The sequence below is a fragment of the Parasteatoda tepidariorum genome, chromosome 4, assembly GCF_982258835.1.
Source record: "Parasteatoda tepidariorum strain Cologne lab strain chromosome 4, Ptep-v5.0, whole genome shotgun sequence".
NCBI classification, from domain to species: Eukaryota; Metazoa; Arthropoda; class Arachnida; order Araneae; family Theridiidae; genus Parasteatoda; species Parasteatoda tepidariorum.
Window position 1 is genome coordinate 74,912,032 of NC_141758.1, and position 24,566 is coordinate 74,936,597.

At 27.4% G+C, this 24,566-nt stretch overlaps 1 protein-coding gene and 1 long non-coding RNA gene across 2 annotated transcripts in view; one reads left to right on the forward strand and one right to left on the reverse strand.

Annotated features, from left to right (window-relative positions):
• Positions 1-24,566, forward strand: part of LOC107444278 (uncharacterized) — a 684,996-nt gene that overhangs the window by 43,672 nt on the left and 616,758 nt on the right. The gene's annotated exons all lie outside the window — the stretch shown is intronic.
• LOC147811064 (uncharacterized) overlaps positions 19,953-24,566 on the reverse strand; it is a 124,481-nt gene continuing 119,867 nt past the window's right edge. Inside the window, exon 3 of the long non-coding RNA XR_015433140.1 lies at positions 19,953-20,419. This is a non-coding gene — a long non-coding RNA (uncharacterized LOC147811064). The remainder of the gene's footprint in view (positions 20,420-24,566) is intronic.

Consider the following 24,566-nt stretch of genomic DNA (forward strand, 5'->3'; position numbering starts at 1 on the left):
TCAGTCTAATGTATAGTTACTTGAAACTTGCCAATGTTCAGTGGCACATTTCAAGACATGTCAATGAGTTGAATTGACTAAACGTGGATTTAACACTGATGTAGTTGATTCAGCTATTGCTTAACTCACTAGGCACATTTACCACATCCCTTGTCAGTATGACCTTAGATACATCGGGAAAACTAGATGCGCTTAAAAATTTAGACATAAGGAACACGATCGATGTGTCCGTTATCAAGAATACGAAAAATCATTAATTGCTGTACATTGTTAGAATCTTAGGCATAAATTGAATTTTGATAAAGCCAATATTTCTAGCCCAGTTACATCAGATCGTCTGGTTACGCTATAATCTTGTTTTATTCATGTTAATGCTGATTCCCTTATTAACGATAGTAGTTCCTTACCACCTCTCCACAGCGCATGGAAATGTATTTTACCCTGTTTGTCCCTCTCGGCTACTCTGGTTTTTCTTGCTGTGATTCTCACCTTTATTTGTCCATTTTTCGTTGTCAACTTTAAGTTTTATGTTTCAAATAACTTTTGTTTCTTCTCATTGATGTTTGCCAAACCTTGGAAATGGGCCCCTGTTTTTGTGTGCTTAAAAAATATCGACTGCTATTTTGATTTTTATAACTTTGAAGGGAACGAAGTTTTTAATCAATTAATAATATACCGCTTCAGTTTCTTTTCATTATTTATTTAACACACTTTTAGCGATCGATTGAAGAATTTTTAGAAAGATGAGAAATACTTAGATTATCTAATCTTTAATTTTAAACATTATATGTTTTCCTGCTCAGGAGAATTAGCTTGGTTTTATAATTAACAAACATTTTAAATATTTAAAAAAAATAATAAACTTGTTCCTAAAAATTCACAAATTTGGCGATATTTCTCTACAATTCTTTGTTTTTGTATATTTTATAAATTCTAACAGACTTTTTATCGATCTATGATGTAAAAATGCTTCAAATACAAAATTTTGATCCAAACGCTCTTCATTTTCAGGAAATTACAGCTTTTCTTAAAATTTCCATTTTACACCAATTATTATTATCAATATAGAAAGCGCTGCTAGAAATAGGCAAAACCGTACCATATATCTGTTACGAACGTACAACTGTCATACAATCAGAATATTATTCGCATAAATCATTATTTCACAAGTCGGAAAAACTTCAAAAAATGACTATTAATCTAAGATGCAATATTCCGTTTCGGCAATTGCAAGAAGCCTATTACCACAGTACATGCTTTAGGATACTATATTAGTATATTAGGTACATATTTCCCCCATTATTTACATTTTCTAGACAGCTGCCCAAAGAATTTGTTTTTGGGGTGTTCTATGGTTACTCTAGTTCTCTTAGTTCCTGAGACTGTAAACACTAACTCTGAAATGTATGTGGACATTCTGAACAATGCTGCTTTCCCAACTCTATTGAAATATTTTGGGGAAGGCTCATTTTTCTTCTCGCAGGAGAACTGCTCTATTCACTCATCGAGATTTACATATCAATGGTTTGAAGAATTCAAGCGTTCAAAAGACGGAGTAGCCTTCTCAGAGCCCCGATCTACTGTAGCCTATAGAACTTTGGGGGTGAATTAGAAAGCCGATTAGCACGCCACAGCGGCCATCTTCACTGCCAGCACACCCTCATCATGTGATGGACGTTTTTAGGTCAATTTCTAAGGTTAGTCAGTTCCTTTAGATTTGTAAGTAAATTATTATGGTAAGTCGATTCCCAACAATTTGTAATTCAATTCCTAATGTATGTCAATTCTTATCAAGAACTGATGTACAGTCTCTCCAGATGAGTGAAGGATGTCATCAATGCAAAAGAGGTTGTGATGTAATCAGCGTACTTGTTGAAGCAGCGAAGTTCATGCTCTGGCGAACTTGCAAACTTCAAAGTACCCTCAATGTATTTTTGTAATGTCCTTAATGAACTAAACTGAAGTTCAAGAAATGAAATGTGATATACCATCGTAAAATTTTGTTCTTTTCTCTTTTTGTGACTTGCTTTACGTCTATCCTTTTGTTTTTATATGTTCGATTAATCTTAGATGTTTTAAATTTACTTGTTAAGATTTTATTAAAGTTATGTTTAAATTTCGCATTTCTCCTTTTCTTATCTTTGGCGACTGACTTAATTGAAAATGCAGAGCATAATACAAAGATAAGTGGTGACCCGGTTTTTGGATTTAGCGCCTCTATTCCAGTTTGTGGATTGAATTCTTCACGTATGTAATTGTACAACATCAAAATTTTCCATTGAAATTTTCCAGTATACTTTAAAATATGCCACTGCCGGAAGATAATACCAGTTCAGAAGCAGTACCAGTATCGGAAATATCACGAAAAGCAGTCAAACCTCCACCTTTTTGGAAGAATAATCCTAAGTTGTGGTTTGCCCAAATCGAAGCCCAATTTGAAATTGCAGGCATTACAAGAGAAGACACTTTCTTTGGTGAGATAGGTTGCTTGTATTATATTCCGCATTTTTAATTAAGTCAGTCGCCAAAAAGTCGTTGCATATTAAGGAGTTCGCACTACTGAGTATCCGGAGTTTTGGGTCTGGGAAAGTATTACCACAAAGCCAGTAGTGCAGATTACAACAATACCGTTAGTGCATATTGACAAAATTAAATCAGCATCACTGATGTCAATAATAGTTTAATTCCTTTTGAAACGGAGCAGTACCACATATAATTCGTGTGAAAAGGAGGTCAGAAAACTATACACATATGGAGACTCAGATTAGAGTTGAAATGAATAAAAAAATATTTCAAACTCTGACCAATTACTTTAGAGGCCAATGTGAGCTTTGGAAATAATGGAATAATTTAAAAACCGGTTATTTAAAGATTTTAAAAAAATTCAAATTTTAAGGAAAATAAAGTTAAATTAAAGCACGTTGTCAAATAAACTGTTTCTGATGACTTTAATCATTATTATGATTATTGTTACTTCAATAATAATTAATCAGAGTTTTGAAAAACAGTTTTTTTGCATCCAAAAAATGATATTTTTTACTATGCATTTAACGACTTTTATATAATAAAGCGAAATATGTCATAGATCTCCGCGAATTATTATGACAAAATAAAAACAATAATTACGTCCTCTGGATAAAAATAACAAAACTTATATATGGCAGCAAATATTGACGTAATTATCTGCATGTCAACACTTGGAAAATACTTTCTTGTCCTGCTACTTATGTTCATAATATCTTATTTACAGATCAAGTCGGAGTTCTTTTGAGTCCATTATTTTACCTCGGTACTACCCATTCTTGACATGTATTCATCTTTTTTTATAGCTGCAGTTTTTCCAGGCCATCTGTTTCGATAAATAGCCTTGAAAGCCATTAGAGTAACTACATTAGCCAGTTATCTTCCTAATGAGTTTACTTGGCTTTCCCCAAGAGGCAGACATCTGTATTTCTTCGCCAAAGTAGCTTTAGCTGAAAACTCGACATGAATATTGAATGCGTTAAATGCCTTATTCGCAGACAGATCTGTATTTAATGATATCATCTTGCATTCCGTTTGAATGTTCATTACCGGTCGCTACGTTTAATTTAAATATTTAAAATGAGTTTCATTTGTTTTTTATTACTATTTGAGGCGCCGATTCAGTTATACCAGGTTCCAGTTTATTGTGAATCTTATTTTTAAATAGATTAGTAAATGTAAGTTTTTAAGTATCTAAAACATGATTAAACTATGGTTTAAATAATAAATAAGTATTAATAAAAATTAAGCAATAATTTACTAATTAAATTATGGATTCTGTCGCATGTCAACATAATTACATTAATCAAAAAATAAATTCAACTTTAGTCCACTTGAAACAAGTTTATGCGTTAAAAACTATTTGCATAAACTCAATGTTTGATGTTCAAAAAATTAATTTCCTCTCTAATATATGCATGCTAGCCCCTTTTTTGCGTCATAGAACTTGAAACTATCTGTAACACATTTGGGATATTTATGAAAATTTAAAGAAACGTGTATATAGACTACGTGTATAAACGTGTATTGAGACTCAAAGTTAAACATTTTTCCTTTTTTTTTAAATTCGTAACGTTAATAAAAACGTTCTTCAATATTTCCTTGAAAGTTTCTTTTTAAATTTTAAATGAAAATGATGTTAAATGGTTTTTAAGATATTTGTAAAATTATTAGAAAATCTGTTATAGTTTTCGAGTATAGTTTGATAACATAAGCAAAGTACTTTCTAATGATAGCTGTAAGATAATATTTTCGACTGTGCAATATGTGAAATTCATAAAACACTATATAATTAAAGATATATGCAGCAAAACTCATGTTTTTCTGATGCTTTGATATTTTGCGGAATGTTCTTCATCGTTTAGCACTATATTATCATATTCTGATGAATTTCCTTAACCAGAATTCTCCTTCTATGCTTTTTTGAACACTCTTAAGAAATTTCATCTTGATGACATTTGAGATTCAGATAAGTAGAATTACAGCAAACAGTGGATCGAATAGAAACAACGCAGTGCTGCCATCTGTCGAGACGGAAGGAATTTGCGTGTTAGATGCCCGTAGTTATCATTGTGGCGGTGGTTCAAGCGAGATGCTCGTTCCGCCAACTGGGTTTGAACTCGGGGTCTTTTTGCCCGTATTCTGATGTTGTAACCATCGTGGGAATATGTGTAGACTGAGGAATTGAGCTATAGATCTTATAATAACCTTAAAAATTAATGGTCAACTCAACTAATTTTGTTAAAACTATGGGCAGTGTTTTTTTTCTGTCACAAAAACATGATATTTGAAAAATTAAAAATTATTTTATGGAAATTTCTTAAAATGAAATTAAAAACAGCACCTTAGGGACATTAAACAACGGAAGAAAAGCAACTAACTTTTTTGTTCATAACTTTGATACTAATATAATATGTATAACTTTGCATGTTTGAGTTTTCCTCTGGATCAATATTATGTTAAAAAAAACTTTATCAAGCTTGTGAAAATAAGACATTCATATGTATTAGGTAAACCAGATTTTTTTTATTTCTTTAGCAGGAAGTAAAAAAGGAAAACTAATTAATCTGTATTTTTTAAATAAAATATGTCTTGAAACATTAAATGAAACAGAGTTTTAATTATATGACTTTCGCAACATAATATAGAGAATGTAACTCTTAATTATAATATTTTTTAATTCAAGTCAGCTTAATTTGTATAACTCTTAGAGTAATTAGGTTAAGCAACTTTCAGTTCCTAACGTTAATTTTAATTTTATCCGGAGTGAAAGTCGGGAATTATTTTTTAAATTTTATTTTGACATTTTTCGCCATTAATAATGTAAGCACTTATTTTTATTGTGATTATATTTTTATATTCAAAATTGATTTGTTATATTATAATTTAATTTAATTAGCTAATAGTTATGAATTTATTTTCTAGAAAAATTTTAATAGTAAATTATGATGTTGGTTATTACAAGTAATTAGTGTAAATTAATGATAATAATAATACAATAAATAATACAATAACTAATACAATAATACCATAAATTAATACAAATGTGGAACTCTACTTAAAGAATAGCAGTCTCTTTAAACACAGATTTTTTTTAAAAATTTTCGAATTAATTTCATAATTCTTTGCATAATCCTTTTTAGTCATTTCTGAAAATCCTTAAATAAAATTAACTTATAAACTAATTTATAAAATATAGTTTTATACCTTAACTCATACATCGATGAAAATATGCTTAAGGTATATTTACCTAGTTTTTTTTATGAAACATTCATAACAATATTAAAAAGGGTATTTTATAAGTTTGAAATACTTCTTAATTTTTCTAGAATTTAAAATAACATCCCAATCATATTAAAGTTTAACCCGATTTTTAACCCTTACAAAATAACATTTCCGAAATATTTTTGACACTACGCGAGCTGTAAAAAGGATTTCTTAAAATTGTGTAAAAATCTGTCAAAATAGCTATGAAACAAACCTAGTAGAATTTAAAAACTATCTGATACTTATTTTTGGATACAGTGGCATGCTCAAATATGTTTTTTCAATGTATATGATGTTTCACGAGTATATGCTTTTAAATTTTAAGCATGGCACTATACTTAATAATTAGTGTATGGGGTTTTAATCTTAAACTATATTTGTAAAGAAGATATTTTGACACATTTTGCTCAATTTTGAAAAACTCTTTCTTATAGTGTGGTAGTTTCTACGAGAATTATTTATCTCATGAAAAAAATTGAGATATTTTGATAATTATCGAAATATTCAGGCACTGGTGTTCAATAATAAATCGAAATTTTCTTCCCAGGATCTTGTGGTTCTGGCAATTAGTAATACCGCAAGTAGTGGTTTTGTGATCGAATCCCAAAATTCTGAATTTTATATCCGCTAATTCATTTTTAAACTATTGTGCTTTCGGTTTGCTGTTTTATTTACGGTTAATTTTACTTAAATAACAAATACACTTAGAAATTAAAATGATTAATTTAAAGAGCAAAAAAAAAACCCTAATTAATTTCAGAGTATCATAATTTTAAAACAACTTGTAATTTTTGAATCCTGAACTAAACGATTATTGAGTCAATTTTTTAATGTGAAACTAATGCATTTAATTAATAAATATATTATTTATTTTATGATTAGAAATAATAATTAATTAACTGCGCAACACAATATTATAAGCAGTACTGCATCGTTACAAGTGAAACGATTATTAATTTTCTACTCAATACATAATGTCTTTCTTCATACTTGTTTTTTATTGCTAAATTTTTAAATGAAAAAAAAACCCTATAAAGACAATATTTCTATTCCCTTAAGATCATGATAGCCGTTATTTCATCCCCTCCAAATCAAATAAATCCTTTTACAGTAACAGCATTGATTGTTTTGAGTCCAACAAGATTCGGTAAGCCAATAATGGAAACTTCTTTACTTTATTTATTTTTCTGAATTCCAAAGTTCTCTTAACACCTTTTCTATATATTTAGAGAATGAGACACCTATTCTTATTTAATCAGTAAGTTGCCAATACGAGTGTTTCGAAAGGAGTTAAGGCTTCAGTAGTTATTGTTTTTGTTAAAAGGTTTCTTGTGTTTTTATTACTTTGGTTAATAAAATGGGCCGAAAAAGTGCTTTTGTCTGTTTTTTCACTAGCTTTATAATGTGGGAAATACTAAATATTAATAAAAAAAAATTAGATCGAAATTAATTAAATAATAGGAAAATATATGTATAATTATTATGAGGTTTCATGATAGTTATTTCATTAAATTCATTGTTTTCTTTATAATAAGGAAAACAATGTACACTTGGCGATTCTCTTCATAACTTTTCAAATCTATATACTTTTTTTTCTCCATTAAAACTTGAAAAACATAAACTGAAATTGATAAAATAGACTTTAGATTGCATTAAAAATCAAATAATTGAAGAAGAAGAAAAAATCAGCAGAATTTTTAATTATACCTACTATTTTTTATTATAATTTTTTATTTATTGTCTGTTTGATTACGACGTGATATTTTTTCATTGTTTTACTTCAATTGACCTACTTTTTATACCATTATTTTAATACCATTATTATAATATTATTATAACATTATTATATCATTATTAAAACATTATTCTAATATTATTATTATATACCATTATTTTAATACCATTATTATTTTAATACCATTTTTATACCATTATTGAAATTTTCTTATGCCATGCTATCTCGAAATCACATGTAAACAAAACATAAGGCTCTAATGAAGCTATTTTTGATTGAATATTGCAAGGAATATTATCAATCTTTATACTTTTGTTCTGTACCAAAAAAAAAATTCTTGATCAAATACCGACACTCAGGGCGACGGTTCTTCTTACCGTAAAATCCATTTATAATCAATGTTAAAGAACAAAAATCTGATAAGCGATAAGTTTTACAGTAATAATTATGGTAAAATATCACTCTACTGAACTAAATATTAATGAAATAAATATAATAAATCACTCTTTTGAAATGAATATTACTGTAAATATTACGGTATAATATTTCACGTTGTAGTTGGTTTTTACAGTGAAATACATTTTACGGATGGTGCACCCAAAGTGCCGGTACTTTATACCGCAATTTGATCCGGAATTCTATCAATGTACTTGATGCCTGTCTTAGTTTATATTTTTTCCTTTGAAAATCTAACTGTTATTATTTCCATTGCTTTATCCAAGTTTTCGATTTTCTCTTTCAACAATTTTAACAGCATAATTTGCAGCAATTATAGTCGGAATAATAATTCTATTTAATGCTACTTACATGAATATGTCAAAAAAAGTAAGGCAATCTAAATTTTTGTCAGCTATAATATATAGATAAGAATTAATTCATTATTTATAAATAATTACCTACCAAAAAAAAACACACCTACTAATTTTGATAACTTGCTTTTAATATTCAAATAGTTTTGCATTTTTAAGTTTTTAGTTTTACAGCGCACAACCACGATAGATTATACAATATGTTGTAAAAATTTACTGAAACATGTTAAGAGTCAAAACATATGCATTATTTATTGAAAAGTAGGATTTCAAATTATTTCTAAATAAATTATTCAATAAATTATTGTCAAATTATTTCTAAAGAAAAATAAGCCATTTCGATTAACTATAAATTATATTTTAAGGCCAGCAATAAAAATTGTTTTGACTGTAATAAGATTCAAATAATAGGCATAGGAAAATAGAGCAAAACTGTTTTTTACAACAATCCTAAAAATTTTCGGTTTAAATTACGATAAAAAGTACCGTAAAATCCATTTTTACCGGTACATGTCAGGAAACAAAAAAATCTCATGTACCGTAATTTTTACAGAAACAATTACAGTATAATAACTGAATTACTTTAATTAAATAAATATCACTGTAAGATTTGCGCTATAACTTTTCTTGGTAAAAATGAATTTTATGTTAAAATGGATTTTACGGATGCTGCACCTAAATTGCTGGAACTTTATGCAATAATTTGATTCGGGATTTTTGGAGTATAGCAAAGAATTATTTTTTTTTCTACCGTCTATAATTTTTGGCAGCATATTTTCTTTTTATATTGATCTATTTCGATTAATTAACTAAAAGCACTGAAGAAATTAGATTAATTATTTTTATGTAGAATAAGGAAATAATTTTTATACTAAAATTTTTGATTATTTGCTAGATGTAAAGAAAAAACACTTTTTGAAAGAATGTTTATCAGAGTATTACTTTCTAAGGAGCGATACTAGGTAATTAATTTTTTAAAACTAATTAAGTTTAAAAAGTTTCAGAGAGTTAGAAACACTGGGGAATCAATTAACTATTTCATGAAAGAAAAAGAAAATGATGAAGAATTAATCGATGCTGTCAAATATTTCTGTTGCATATATCAATTAAGTTTATTTAAAAATGGGCTAGATGAAAAAAGAAAAATCACTTAATTTTTTTTTCTGGTATTATTAATTTAATTATTTTTACGTCATAGTTTTAATTGAAAACATTCTAGATAGAGTACATGATTCCAGCATTTTAGAAATCAATTTTTTAGGATTTTATGAGAATTGGAATTTTTTAGTTTGTTTAATTTTACTACATTTTATTTATTTTTTTGTGCTATCACCTTCATTTAATAAATTTCCTGATATTTTTTGTGATTCTCTACTTGAAAGTATTTTAAATCATTTTATAATCCTATAATAGTATATGCGTGCAATATATTTATTTCAGTCAATCTTTTTTTGTAATATTTAACTTTAGCTGCATTTTCTTAAACAATTGTACGAATTTAATTATTTTTTTATCCAAACTGGACATATTTTTGTTTGGGAAAAGGGATTATAAAGAGATTTATTTCAAATTGTAAACTATTTTGTTAATAAACATGTATAGTTACTTAAAAAGGAGTACTTAAAACAGGTATTATAATATTAAAATACTTTTTCTGACATAAATAAAATTTTAGGATAAGTTATTTTTATTTTTTACAGCACAAAATTTTATCGTTTTTTATTAATAATTATAAAAATGCTAAGTAATAAAGAATTTATCAAAATAATTACAATGAATTCATATATGGATATAAAAATATTTGCTAATTTTTAGTTTAAGTGGTTTAGGAAATTAACAGGTGTTTGAACATTTTTTGAAGATACGATCTTTGTAAATAATATGCAGTGATACAATAGATAAAACCTGTTTGTTAGAAGAACATGCTTTTTTTCTGACGCTTTTTAGATTCACTGCTTCAGTGAGAAATAAGGTACGGAAGTATGAGTGACTTTAGCTATGAATTTAATAAAACAAAGTTTTTCGAGTTATTTTTTTCAATGGTATTAATATTCATCATTTCTTATTTTACTTATTATTTCTTATCACCAACTAATAAATATGTATTTAGAAAGACCTAACTAATTTATAGTTTCAAACATAATCAATACTGTAATATTCAATAATTCATAGAACTTTAATTCTAAAAATAAATCTGAAAATGCAATTCTATATTTCATACCTACCAAATTTATGAATATAGTTAATAAGCGTGTCAGTTCCTTTTGTTTCGTAAAAATATTCCCTCTATTTAAGATACCGAACTTTAAATGCCTGAGAAAGAGATTCTTTAATAAATCTTGAACAGGTTTGACTAATGCTAAAACTCAATCACATCATCTTTCCGATGACGATGATAGATGATGTTAGACGTCTATATTTATATACCATAAAAAATCTCCTAAGATTTGCGATTGAAAAGAGGCAGCTCGATTGGTTGTGCAACATCACAGAAGTTACGCAGTAAATGCGCAGCCACAAAAGTTTTTTTCCACATAAGAACAAGTCTTTTTCCAAAAGTTACAAAATTATTCCGTAGTCACAACGGTTAGTTACAGTTCAAAAACAAGTTTTTTCCTGTAAAATTACGAAAAAAATCCGTACTCACACCAAATTTTTTGCCAAAAAGGTTTATATTTCCTTCGTCAAAGTCGTGTGTACACCCACAGATATGGATATTTTATGTCCACTATGGTTGGTCCTAGTCTAGAGCAGAATTTGTATCTATCTATCTATCATTGCTTGAATTCAAACCTGGGTCACTTTATTGGAAGGCGAAAGCTCTGTTCCCTGATCCACTGTAACTCAGTGTTTTATTATTTTATTTCATAAGCAGTATTGAATAGCTGACCCGATTCTGAGTTAACGACTAGCAATGCTCAACTCTGTTGCCTTGTAATTTTGAAACAAATTCAGTAATCACGGTATCTCTTGGATCAAGTCGACCGGCGTGTGTATGGGTTAGGGAACTGCCCTTGCATCAGAAAGGTTCTGGGTTCGAATCCCGGGCAAGGCATGGATGTTCTTTCCTCCTCTGTACTATCTGTCCTTACTGTGGGAGAACGTTGCCCCACCAAATATGGTGCCCCTGAGAGGCCAACAAATCTGCACTGTAAATTCCTGAATTGACGAAAAATGTTAACATAGGTGGGCATTGAAAAAAAACCCTCTTGGATCAAGCTTAGCACAACTAGAATTCACAGAGGACTTTTTTGAGGGAACTATGGGGAATGTTGTATCGACAATGTCAACCTTCATCTATGAAAAGGTACCCCCTCACAGAATCGAGTTAACATGTCTTATATACTACTAGTGAATTGGATATATATATTTGCAGTGGTAGGTATACTACAGTACTACCCCTCCAGAATTATATCTGTGATAGAATTCGATGAATGGATACCACTAGTTGATTCATTGCTGTTTTCTGAGAAGCCAGATGAGCTGCATTAAGATCGCCGTACTTTTGAGTGCTGATCTTGAGAGCTGCATTAAGTTCACGTGCCATGGTCATTTCTATGTTGCCTTTAGCAGTCGAATGAATACGTTGTACGTTGTGTGTGATCGAGACTGAGTAGCAACAGCGCGAGGCGGTGGATAATGTCTCAGTCATATGTAGCAAGTCAACTGTTCAATGTGGATAATCCATTGAGGTAAGCATGTTTATATCGATGCGGAAGTTTCTGTCAAGGTAGACATGTTCACATCACGTCTGAAGTTCACCAATATGGGGAGAGTTGTATCGACAATGTCAACCTTCATCTATGAAAAGGTACCCCCTCATAGAATCGAGTTAATGTATCTTATATACTAGTGAATTGCAATTATATATTTGCAGTGGTAGATACACTACAGAACTAACCCGCATTTCCGCTACATGAGGAGGAATACCAAGAAAACCTCTCACAGTAGTCCCGCAATGGGATTCTAAAGCATGCTCCGTTGATTGAGGATATTTAATAATAGCACTGTGGTCTGTGCTATACGGTTGCAGATTTTGCATCGACCTAGCCAACACAGAAATTAGAACCTGGGTCACCTCTGCTATCCTCTTAGTTATCGCGGCTCAGTAATTTATTATGAAGAAAAGTTTGAAACAGTCTTTACCTTAAGTTTTTACCTTAACTGTAAACTTACTTGAATTTTTCTTTTGTCCTTCAAATTAAATTAATTCGATCGAAAAAAATGTTTATGGAAAAAAATTTCCTGTTTTCATTAATTCTCCTGCTGTAAATTTGCTGACAGTTTTGAAATATTGAATTAGTTTAGTACCATAGCTATTTTAATTCACCAGAAAGGTCGTTTTAGGTCATTTTTGCTTTTTATTTACTTTAATGAATTTTTTCACTTTTAAATGTTTTGTTAATTATAAGAGAGTTTCAAAATTTCTAAAATAAAAATCATAAATCTCAAAATGACTTATTAATTTTCGCATAATTTTATTTATAATAATTGGTTTTGTCTAAACATAAAAATTGAAGAAAAGAGCATAATTTTAATTTTTCTGAAATAATTACTAAAGCTCAGTCATAAATAGTTATGAGGCTACAAGACTTGTTGTTTTCACTTCAAAGAAAGATTTATTTGCTTTTAAAAATCATAAATAAAGAAGAGCTGTTTTATTTTAAAGAATGTGGTTTATTTTTGACGCATTTGGTATGTTCATCAATAATCTTTTTTGTTTTTTTCTTTTTCTAATTTACGTCTATTACTCTTAACGTTGAGAAAATATGCATCTGCTTCATTTTATTGGAAAGCACTGCTTCTCAACACAGTATTGTCTTCAAGAAATATTTAAGTTTTGTTTATTTATCGGAAACTGCGAAAAGGTTACACAAAAGCTTATGAATACTTTTGTTTTAAGAAATACTTCAAAGCAGTATATATTTTGAACATTTCTAACTCTCAAATAAAATATCGGTAAACATACATTTAATAAATGAGTTAAAATGACAAATATGTCGTCGTTCATCGTAAAAATGGTCTAATTTCACATTTTTAAAATATGTTTCTTTTTGCTTAATTACATCATGTTTAGTGATAATTTCCATTAGAAAATTGTAGAGACTACTATAATTGAATTAAAATTTAACAGATGCATCCTAAGACTGAATAATTTTATGTACTTTATCCCATTAAATGTGGAAAACAGTCGTTATTTCTATAACTACATTTACAAGGAGATAACTCACTTTTCCAATAGAAACCCAAATTTCAGGTAAAGGGGAAACTTTTTCGAAAACTTTGATTTTTAGAGACTGAATACTTTTTAAAAATTTAAGCATTTTCACAAACTGATAATTTTTTTTTTAAATATTGTGTTAAGATAAGGTGCACTAATTACATCGCTGAGAAAAAAATATGGTAAAGAAACAGAATATGGTTAAATTTAACATTTTTCTTACTTTTTAGAAATTTGTCATGTTTCATGGAACAATAAAAAACTCGGTAAATCTTACCGAAGCACTTTGGCAATAATTTTGGTAAAATTTACAATCAAATACAATGCACTTAAATATATACTTAAGGAACACGATTTATATGCCCGTTATCAAGAACTCAAGAAACCATCAATCTCTGCACATTGTTGGCATCTTAGTCATAAATTCAATTTCGACAATTCCACCGAATTATTTCCACCCAAATCATATCAGCTCATCATGATAGTGCGGAATCTGGTTTTACTCGTTTGAATGTTGATTCCCTTGTTAACGACGTTGGTTCCTCACCACCTCTTCATAGCTCCTGGAAGTGCATTTTCCCCTCTGATTCTCTCCTCTCGGCCAATGTGGCTTTTCTAGTTTTATTTCTCTTCTTTATTTTCCAACTTTTCATTGGCATTTTTGCGTTTCATTTTTCAAATCACTTTTTTTTAATTTCATTCACGTTAAGCAAGTCTTGAAATTCGGAGCCTATTTATGAAGCACTTGAAACATGTCGAATGTTATTTCCTTTTCATGTATTTTTGGAGCGAATGAAGTATTTAATCAGATAACAAAATATGATTTTATATTACATGATAAAATTTGATAAGTGTGGTAAATTTTGGTCAAATTATCATGATGAACTTATAAATTGATTATCAAATTATTATGACTTTAAAGCATGGTATACAATCCATATATTCGGTTAAATGTACTTTTCAGTTTTGCATTTATTACAAAATATGTGGTAAAAAGAACTATAAATTTGAAAATCAGAATTTCCAGTAAGCCGTTACCATATGAATGGAAAAAATGACTTAATGTATGGTTTAAATACCGTATGTTTTGGTTTAATTAGCGAAAATTATGTTTTTTTTCACAAATGTCATTATCATTATAGTAATTTTACGAGATATTTTTCCTCTGTGTATATTTTGTCATTTCGAGACAGATTTTCTCGATATATATTCTTTTTCAAAAGATTTATTTACAAAAAATAACTTTAATTTTGTTTTAAGTAATGGGTTTAATTTTTTAGCTTGTTATATCAGTACAATGAGCATTTATATGAACAGTCAACGTCTTGTTTTTTTTTTCCTTTGATAGTAGTCATGGTCATGGTTTCAGTAAGATTTTAGTCATTGAGGATCAACTTTTACTTATATTATTAGTCATATGATGAGTTTTATTTTTTGTTTTTCTACTATTCCATTAACAGTATTGCTTTAATTTATATGTAGATTGGCATAATGGGAATAAGCATGCCTTGTAATGTATATAATAGTTTATCTCAATAGTATACACCAACATATGAATAATTCGATTTATTTGTTCTTTAGATGATCAATGTATTAGTTGTACATTTATATATTAACTTGTAACTATTCATATTGCCTTATTTATTAAAAACCGTTATTTGAAATTTCTGTCATCTATTTCCAATTATTGGTTATTTATGAAAGCACTACGTTGTTTCAACATCAAAATATATATGCATTCTTATACCAATTAAATTTTTCTATTTCAAAAAAACATAATTTGGTTAAATACTCACAAAAATATAAGTCCATCTCCTGCGGATTCCTTTTTATATAAATTAATGCAGAATTTCTCCAACGATGAAAAATCATCACTTGCTATAATTGATTCATCAGTTTTTGTTTTATTTTAAGAACATTTGAATTTTAGTCTGATTTAAAACTTTACTGTATTTGATTGAAATCAGAGATATTTTTAATATTTTTTCCCATGAGCTAAATATTTATTTGTTAAAAATTCTACTTCCTAACAAAAATAATAGTAATAGATTTAAATTTTTGGTGCCTTAAGAAAGGATAACTGTACCCGTATTAACATTCGCTACCGTCTTTCCGCGCTACTGAGGATAAACGCAAGCATTCCTTCAACTTTCACAAGGAATGATTGGAGTTTATTTCAAGCCCGGAAGGTCTGCCAGAATTTCATTGTAGAAAAAAATCATGGTAATAAAATTCTATTGGGTTTGTGGAAATCATGTAATTGGCACTTAGAAGAACATTTATATGTGAATATGGCCTAAAACTTTATTGCAAATTTTGATTACGGTTACAGTGATTTTTTATGAAAATTTTTACTTCAGCCAAATATTTACTTGTTAAAAATTCAATTTCAGTTTAAATAAAAATAGTAATGGGCTTAAATGTTTGGTGTCTTATGATCACAAACTATGATTGGAATTGTTTCAAACTCCGGAGTAAATTAAAAAAATAAGGAAACATTATAGCAAATATTTCTTAAATTCTTTTTCCCTCGAGGAAAAACATGATATAGGCTTATTTTAATTCCAAATAAAAGTATTATAACTTTTTTTGAAGCATTTTAATTGGTTAATATTTTATGCAATTAATAGTCTTTTACAATAGAAATATTCCATTATATTTGTTTAATATATACATTTAACGTATATGATACTTTAACAGTTTTATTTTTCATTTTAAATAATTTTAAAACTGTAATAATTACTAAAATAAAGTCTTCTAATGATGGCAATATCTCATTAATTCTATTACTTTGAGAAAAATCAAGAAATAGGCTTATTCCAATCCTTTAAAAAATTTTGTTTCTGTTTCAAATCTTCTTAAAAGATCAAATTATTGACGATTTAGTATAACTATAAATCGTTTACAATAGTTATATTTGGTTGAATTCGTTTTAAATATATATTTAAAAATTATAATACTTGCGTCCATTGTCCTTTTTTTTAATTTTAAATAATTTAATAGCAATAATAGTTATTATAAAAAAAATTAGTAAAATTGTACATTTTCTTAACTCAATTACTTCTAGGAAAATCATTAAATGGGCTAATTTCAATCCTTAATAAAATCATTATAACTGTTTACAAGTATTTTAATCGTTTAATAACTTATACAACTTTTAGTCGTATTCAATAGAAATATTCCATTAAATTTGTTTATTGTAAATAGTAATTACATTAATAGTCTTTCTTTCATAATTTTAAATAATTATAAGAAATCAATTCTTCGTGAAATAATTGTGAGGTTTCAATTTTCTTCATGAAATAATGTACGTAAATTGTGAAAAAATATTCCATTAAAATAAAAAATAATGTTTTAACTTCAACTTGACTCGTGTGGAATGAAAATATTTAATAACTAGAAACTTATTTTTGCTACCAGTTATGCAAGAAGAAGTAGGTAGAACTTATCGTCAAAGCTTACCGTTAGATTTGACTTCAAAGAAAATTTTAAAAGAAAGTTGCGCTTTTATAAAAAAAATGGCTAAAAAGAAAGCAAATTCAGTTGTTCGTGACGAGCGTTTTATCTCAAAAGTTATTTAATTTTCTCAACAATTTATTTTGTCGTCAAAGCATTTTTTCAAAAATATTCGCAAAACATAAGGTTCACTAAGGGAACACTTCAAAACGTGAAATGAAAGTTAGTTTATGTATTTAATATATTTATATGATCGTGTGTAAAATAATCTCTTTGGATATTTTTTTATTATTTTCAAGTAAAAAAATAAACATGAATATTTTATCATCTAATGGAATATATGAAAATTTGAAGATTTTATCAGTTTTATTATTTTAATCATAAAAGATGACTACACTGAAAAAATAAATATGGCCAAAACTACCAAAATATGGTTAATCCTGTCTCTATGGGAGCACTAAAAAGATGTGTAATATTTTCCGAAAAACTGTGGCAAAGAATTTTGCTAAAGCTTGAAATAAAATATGGTTCTATAATATGTAATAAAATTTGATAATTTTATTATGATACCTTAGAAAGTGTCAAAAATAATTTATTCGGTTAAACTTATTTTTCAGTTTTGTATTTTTTACTCTAAGTCTGGTAATAAGAATTATAATTTTGAAAGCTATCATTTTCCGTAAACCCTACTTACCATATGAATAGAAAAATTAGCAAATGAATGGTTTTAATACCGTATATTTAAGCTTTATTAACCAGAATTATGTTTTTCTTGATTTCTTTTTTTTTACCAGGCATGTTATTATCATACAGTAGGGTAATTTTATTAGCAATTTTTTTCTCCGCGTATGAAATTACCGACAGATTTTTTGCACTTTGTTTTATCAAATTTAAGTGCAAGGGTTGAAGAAAAAGTTATCTTTATGTTTCATAAATATTTTAAATCTATTATTATCACAAAAGAATATTTAAATATTTTCTAAATTTATATATTAGTTAAATCTGGCATTAGTTATTAAATTTATCATTTTTCTGGAACAATTTTACCACAATCAATTTGGTGCATTTTCATGCATTATTCTTTCTGCTACCATATGAAGCGGTAATTTATATTTCTGGAAAATAATAGAATGCTAATTATCTTCTTTCCGCACGTTAAATTCTGGAGAGTTCAGGGAAATATGCTTTCATGCTGTATTTCTACTTGTACATCTCGTAGAATAATGTGTCTGAGTGAGATTAGAAATTTGCGTAAAACAACCGTATTTTCCATTTAGCCTGTATACATTCTGGACGCTATGTTAGAAATACTTCTCACATTCTGAAATTTTCGATTGACTCTGTTTTACCTGCTAACATATTATTATAAGTATACAGTTGATGCACGTTTTTTTCTCGGGTATATCAATGGTTTTAAGTCTGTATTTTAGTATAAAACCAGTATAGTATCTTGTTTTGTTTTTTTACCATATAGAGACTTTTTAACCATATTTATTATTGTTAACTATATAATTGTTTATTATTGTAAATTATTAATTATAGAAATAACTATTGTTTATTATAGAAGATTATTGTTTATTTATTTATTTACTCATTTATTTAGTTATTTGTTTTTAATGAAAGAATGAATTCCAAAAGCAATATTGTTGGAATAAAGTTATTTCTCCCGGTATTCGACAAAATCTTTGGTTTTTCTCTTACTTGTAAAACATTCTAGTGTACATCACCACCAAAAGGTTGGCAACTACTTAACATAAAAATGGTGTATTTAAACCCCCTACAAAGTTCTTGGATATTTTTTAAAAACAGCAATGTTCTTTTACACTGCTTGTTGTAAAATATTCGACACCATTTTTGCTACTCAATAGCAATAAAATTTATAACTACAGTAAAATAAGATGCATGTAAGAGTCAGTAAAGTTTTTTTACAGTAAAATATAAATAAGAATCATTAATTTAGAATACATATATATATACAAGTATACTAACTCTTATAATCGAAAAAATAAACTAATAAAATTAGTTTGTAGTAAATAGTGCTATATAATAATTAATAATTAATAATTAATAATTAATAATTAATAATTAATAATTAATAATTAATAATTAATAATTAATAATTAATAATTAATAATTAATAATTAATAATTAATAATTAATAATTAATAATTAATAATTAATAATTAGTTAGTATTAATTAGCAAATTAATAAATTATATTAAAATTAGTTTGTAAATAAAACATGCGAGTAGCATTGAGGAGAATATAACGATGAATTCGAACTAGGCTTAATAGATAGGTAGCGGACAGAAATTACACATAATAAAATCAGTTAGCACAGCTCTCAGAGATATAAAAATTAAAATATAATTATTCTTATTATAAAACTTAAAACATAAATATATATTTAATGGAGAATTTTTGTTTTTGTTGATGAATATCAGCATTAAAAATAACTGTATACTCTCTCCAGCTCTCCTCAGATTGTAGACAATCTACTCACGATATTCTACTTGACGCTATTTCACTTTTATAGCCTGCGAATATTTATATTTTCAGTTATGAAAATTATTCTCGTATGGGGTAAGAGCGTGAAAGCTTGGCACGGGATTATTCGATTATAAGTGTTTAAATTTAAAATACATCCTTTAAATCACACGTGAGCGCTCGATTTGGGATCAACCCAGAATAAGGTGTTCCTTTGCACAATTATTTTGGATTGTACAGATTCTGAGAGATATCATACCACAGGTTTTATAATGTACTACAGAAAAAAATATGTAATATCACTGTAAAAAAGTAGTCAAAGTAGTATGTGTGGAGCAGCTGTTGAAACATTTATGTTACTTGAGATATTATTGCCTATATAAAGCAACAATAAAAGAAACATTAAAAATATTCTACAAAATAGAATATTAGCCCAAAATATAAACAATATACATTTTTCATGCTAAATTAAAGCATATTGTACAACACATTTATTTATTTTTCTATTAGAAAAAACACTATTTTTTTGTATTTTTTCAGTTAAAACAGATATAATCTTATAACTTGAACATTCTTTTTGGTACTTTTTGTTGTTCTAGAAATTTAGTGTAATAGAACACCATTCTTTTTCCAGAGGACCTGATGGAGTAAAATCTAATTACTTTTTCTTCTTTCTTTACTGCACCAACAGAACAGGTTTTATCCTCGTTAGTTTTATCTAACCTGTATTATTAGAATCTTTATATACATGTTGAATCGTCTACCATTTTTAGGATTGAACCTATTAGAGGGGCGTAATCCATTCAGTTACTTTGTTGAATTATTTAAATATCGTGTTATACAGAATATTTTGTAGTTTTTTGTTGTGTCATTGTTGAGATCTGCTTAGCCATTGTTATTATCTGTTGTGCCATTGTTAGCCTGAAACAGAAAAATAACAAATTTTAGTTATGATATTCAAATTAAATATATACTCTTAAATAAATTATTCTTTTTCAATAACGATATTGATTTTTGAAAATGTTTTATGTTGATTCATTTTTTCGACAAAAAAGCTAAGATTTAAATTACGCCAACGATAATGTGGTTAAAATTTCACCATGTTAAGAAGATTAAAAATTTCCAAAATATCCATGATTTAAAATTTCTCATAATGTGAAATTCCTCTGCAATTTATTTTGTCACTAAACAACATTTGTATCATTTTTTTCATCATGAGTTTTCCTAATTTCTTCATTTTTTCTCAACCTTTATAAAATCATCGATTTTAAGTGCCGAGGTATTATCGTTATTGCTATTTAAATTTTAAATCTTCATTATTATTTGCTATTGAACTATAATTCCTCAGTAGAAAACTGTTCAGAGTCCTGCAATGAATAATTTATAGTTTCTTTTCATGCACGTCAACAAATCAGATCGTTGTTCAGCATTTAAAGCGATACAGGCTGTGATTCAAATTTCTTGAATAAGGTGGACATTTAATGAAGCTTGATCGATTTAAATATCAATAATTAGACCACGAATTACATTAGCTTTAACAATTACTTAAAATATTAAGATTTTCTCAGCTCTTAGTATAAATTATTAAAAGATAAAAGATTAAATCTTTCGAAAGAGATTAAATATTTTCAATAAGTGCACAATTTCGAAAGCATCAAAATATTGTTCACTAAAATATGACTGTAAGATATCATGGCATATCTTAGGCTATATATAAAAAATTAAATTTTGAATACGCATTTTAAAATCTCAAGTGATTTATTTCAAATAAATAAGGAAAAGAAAATGATAAAAATGATCAGAAACTATTTGGCAAAGGGAATTGTCTAAGATATTAAAAAAAATATTATCATGTAATAGGGATGTATAATTGTATAACGGACAAAAAAAAATAGAATAGTATTCGGTATTTAAACCATTCATTTGGGAAATTTTTCTTTCCTATGGTAATTGTTTACAGGCAAATCTGATTTTCAAAATTATACTCCTTATTACCACACATTTCGTAAAAGATACAAAACTGAATTGAAAAGTAAATTTGAATGAGTAGTTTTTATACGATGCTCTAAGTTATCATTAAAAAATTAAAATTTATCACATTTACCAAATTTTATCACATATTTTATTGTTAATTCTACCAAATTTTATTGTTAAGTTTACCAATATCATTGCTAATTTGCTTCGATAAAAACTATAGATCATTTTGATGTTCTAACAGAGCCAAAAAATTTGGTAAATTTGAAACGTGAAAGAAAACGTGGTTTTGAAAATACTTTTTTTTCTAAGTGTGCAAATTCTCTAAAATATTAAAAAAAGAGTAATCTTGTTAATGGAGATGTATAAAATGAAAAACAATCGAGCAACTATTTTGTCTTTTATAGCTATCGATAACTATTTCAAGTTATATTACAAAAAAATTTAAATTAGTATATTTTTCAAACAAAATTTACTTAAACATAAATGCTTATTTAAAAACAAATGTTTTAAAATTTACAAGAACAAATAGATATTTAAACTAGGGACCTTGAACACTTCTCTTACTTACCCCTAACGCCAGGTATAAAGTTAAAACGCAATCATCCGTTTTTACTTTATACCTGATAATGTAACCTGATTACATTAAACTAATAATAAAAGTAAATATTACTTATTTTGTTTAATAACTGTAAAACGGTTTTTAAGACAGATAACGTTTAAAATATATTTATCAGAAAAAAAATTACTCCTTTACAATAAAGGAACACTGCTTTTATTTTTAGGTTTATAATTTAGAATAATGATGAAACTCAAAACCGTAATAATAGCACAAATTTGCGCTCTATACTTTGGACAACAGAAAATCCTTGTCAAGCTTTGTTGATTAAGTCTGGTACAAAGAATTTTACTTTAAAAATGAATGATTTATTAATATTCTGTAATATTCTGTAATACATAAATTATTTTCTATTTTTCTGTAATATTCAGTTTCAAGTAAAACCTATTTTTTTGTTAAAACTAATCATTTAAAATCCAGCCATTTAATTTTCAATCAGCCGATTAATCAAATAATACAGGATGTAACCAGGTGCTGGGGTACACGTGCAAGATATTTAAACTTTCAACATTATGCCACTATATCATGTATTTAAAACACTTACAGTAATTTAACTTATAGTGGTATAAAAATAAAACCACTATCAGAACATACATATAGTGGTTTTATTTCTCGATAAGAAATCTGCTAATCCATGTCTTACTATTGTTTGCTTATTATAAATTAATTTTAAAATGTGCGCTGCTAAAGTTATTGGATTTTAGTTCTTTTTTCGGAAACTGATATAAAATCTGTACAAAAAATAGTTATATTGATTGAAAGAAAAAATCTACTATGATATTGTCAAAAAATTTACGCGAGAAATTTAAACTGCCTAGGTCCTTAAGGAGTAAAGAAATAATCAAGTGCAGCTATAACAAAAATTTTTTTATATTATCATAAAAAAATTTATATAAAAAGGATAATATATACGCTGCGTTTTATCAAGCGTACTTGCACGTTTAGCGAAAAGAAACGATTTACTAGCATTTAATCTTGGTGTCGGATCTTAAATGACTTAAATCTTATCACTGAGAATAACATACAAGCAATTGATTAGAGCATTTTTAATTTATTTTAAATAAAATACAAAATCTTTCACAAGGCATAAATCTCTCAGAAAATAAATAGATGTTTTCCTTTTGCAATTAAATAGATAAAATTATTTGAACTAACGATAAATTGCAAATAACTCAAACAGTCGAAAGCAATTTCTGATATGCATTGACTCTGCCTTATGACAACCATTCCTGGTAAAATATCTTCTCAAACTATACGAACGTTATCTGAGCAAAGCAAAACAAGATAAGTCAATACACAAACTTTCTCTGCCTCCAAACTATTTCCCGGTGAAGTCAAGTGATTCACTTACGTAAGGCGCACGAATTGATCGACCCCTTCTCTCAAAAAGAAGTGATTTGTTTTCGCTCGCAGCGGTACAGAGGAATCATACACATATCCTCCTCCTTCGAACAGCTTAGAAAGTTCGAAATCCAAGTTTTGATAATTTAGAAGGATGTTAAGGAAATAACTTAAATTCGAGAACTGTCATAAGCTTGTCGATAAATTGTAAGAAATTGTGTCTGATTTAAAAATAGATACGTTAGATTGTTGCTGAAACTAATTTTAGTTCTTGTATGAAACGAATTAAGTTGCTTTACTTTTTAAAATTTTTTTTATTGGAATGCGTTTTTTTAAAAAAAATTTGCTCAACATTTGTTTAAGAATTTTCTTACATTATTTCTTTTTTTCACTTATTGATTTTTTATTTATTTATTTTTTATTCCTTATTTTAATGTATTTAGGTATTTGTTTTTTATTTAAAATTTTTTTAAATATTATTTAATTGAAATTATTGTAATTATTGTCATTAAATTAGTGTGCATAAATTTTATTGAATTGAATTAAATATTATTTTAAAATAAATAAATGAAAATAGTGACACACTCTGTGTTCTGAATTGATTCTCCATATTCTCTCGAATGGTTCAAAAAATTAATTTTGTTTAATTTTTTTATAGTTAAATTTAGTTAAATGCTTTGAATATTTATGTTTTCGAGTCTTGTGCACCATTAATTCATTTTAACTATCAAAAACTTTTTAAAACTTGAAGAAAACCGGAAGACACATTTCGTTTGGCCCACAGCTTGTTTTGTTCTCAAAAATAATGATTTTAAACTTGATCATCAAAAATAATGGTCATCACGAAGATGTGATTGTACAGCAAGCTTCACAAAATACTCTACATCCTATTTGGAGTGTTTTTCAGACAACAATTTGTTCTTTCGCTTTCAGTTGGCGAACTCTTTCTCTCTCTCTTTTAGATAGTATCTTTAGATCAATGAATGCTGGCATGCACATATCTTCATTACAGCTTCTGTCAGTATTGTTATTATCGTTCTATATATTATTTCATTTGATTTTATATACCTTACATTTTTGAATTGAGAAGTAGTTTCTTTCTTTTTAAAGCACTCAAATAGTAACAACAAAGTT